We start from the raw sequence: 2,302 nt of genomic DNA on the forward strand, positions 1-2,302 counted from the left end.
GAATTTTTTCTTTATAAGTCTTTATACATGTGTTCATGTTTTGTGCCAAGGCTCGGGCCAACTACATGGGCATGGCTCGTTTAACCATTTGGCCCTTACAATTTGTTCTGTCGAGACCCTGTTGACATGAAGTAATGAAGTAACTTCCTTTGCACCGAACTTGATAATCATCATTGATATATTCGATGACAATACCCCCCCAATATTTGAGGTTCATTTGTAAGGAGGCCTCGGATACTGTTGAATTGTTCCAAGTTAGCACGATCAATGGTTGCCTCATTAAAAAACCTTGCCGAAAAACCCATTTGGAACAAAGATCGGTCTAAGGAAAAAAGAGTGCAACACGTGCTTTCTGGCCTAAAGGCTTCGAGTTGAATAATCCATCCCTGTCTTTGGTGGAACACTTGCAAGGGTTAGTTTCGAAATATAATTGAACAAGGGAGGATCGTACCTTAGCAGTAGTATCGTTTTAGGTGTGACACGTTCCGATTGCTTGGTAGTTAATTGTCGTTTATCACACCGAGCTTGTAGGATTTCTATTATATGGCCGGTATCGGTCCCTGATCGACCTTTGTTCTCGGTTGGTATCCCTTTTAATAACGGACCCAGAACCTAATTGGACGTCTTCAACTTTGATCTTCGATTGATATCGATTATGTACATCGGCCCAAGTAATAGCCGGGTACTCGATCAAATTCTGCTTCAACTGTCGTGAAGCCATCGAGCTCCGCTTGTTCAGTCCTTGAGTGAAAACTTGTACAACCCAATCATCAGTGACCCGTGGTAGATCCATTCATTCCATTTGGAAAAGAGATACGAACTCTCTTAGCATCTCGTTGTCCTTCTGTCTTACCTTGAAAAGGTCCGATTTCCTGGTCTCGACCTTTATGGCCCCAACATGTGCTTTTACGAAAGAATCTGTAAGCATAGCAAAAGAATCGATAGAGTTAGACGGTAAATTATGATACTATATCATTGCTCCCTTTGATAGGGTTTCACCAAATTTTTTCAATAATAGAGATTCGATCTCATCGTCCTCTAGATCGTTCCCTTTGATGGCACATGTGTAAGAAGTGACATGTTCATTGGGATCGATCGTTCCATTATATTTAGGAATCTCAGACATGCGAAACTTCTTTGGGATCGGTTTAGGAGCCGCGCTCGGGGGGAAAGGCTTTTGTACGAATTATTTGGAATCTAAGACCTTCAATATCGGTGGTGCCCCCGGGATCTGCTCAACCCTAGAGTTATACGTTTCCACTTTTTTGTCGTTTGCCTCGATCCTCCTTTATCTTGACTTTATTCGTTTTGTCAGTTCTTCGAGCATCTTAACAATTTCGGGATTAGTCCCCGATTCTTGCTTATTTGACTTTACTATAGCTGGTCCCGTTTTGTGGGTGACTTCTTGGGATGGACTGGGCTCGAGTCTGGTCGGTGCCTGGGTTTGGCTCTGCAACTGGGCTATTGCTACTTGTTGAGCTTGCAACATCTCGAAAATCATACGCAAGCTGATTTGTTTTCCTCAGCATTTTGGGTATTTCGAGCTGCAGACCGAGTTCCACTATGAATGCTATTTTCAGGGTCGAAACGTTGATTCGCCTCGATGGCCGCATGTGAATTAACGTCTATTGGCTCTTCGACCCGAGCTCCAACGGGATCGACGAGTGGCCTTTCACCCCTGGGGGTTAAGTTGTTGTTCTCATCCTGAAGGCCAGCTTCGTTGTCGATATGTAGGGCCATTAATTGAGGATTCGTTGTTTTTAACCTGAAATCAAAGATACTTCCAAGAGCAAGTGTAAAATGGTATGTTTTGTAGAGATTCGTACCAAATAACCACTGTTATCCTTAGCCCCACGGTGGGCGCCAAACTGTTTACCCAAAAACCGGATAAAGTTGAATTTATATATAGTTCTAAGGATACGTGGTATAACTTGGCACAAATCGGAAAGTAAGTAGAAATATATTGTGTATTGACAGTATAAAGAATGAAATACAAACCAAATTGAATGGAAGATATTTTATAAACTACCAAGATGAATCAATGTACTAAGCCCAAAAAGGGATAATCTCTATGTGAATATTAGTATATCTTTCTATGTGAATATCAATAATATGAGAGTGTATGAATGCCTTAATGTTGGGATCTCTTACAGAAATAATAGGCATCCCTCTTATAGTGGAGGGCTCTTACTTTGGATATAATTAAAAATAAATAGTGGGGAACCCATGATAGATTAGCTTTTCCCTAATACCCTTCGAGATTCTCTCCCTTAGTGCGGCTGTAACGGCTCTTGTCTCTTGG

The sequence above is a fragment of the Nicotiana tomentosiformis genome, chromosome 12 (genome assembly GCF_000390325.3).
Source record: "Nicotiana tomentosiformis chromosome 12, ASM39032v3, whole genome shotgun sequence".
In the NCBI taxonomy this organism is placed as follows: Eukaryota; Viridiplantae; Streptophyta; class Magnoliopsida; order Solanales; family Solanaceae; genus Nicotiana; species Nicotiana tomentosiformis.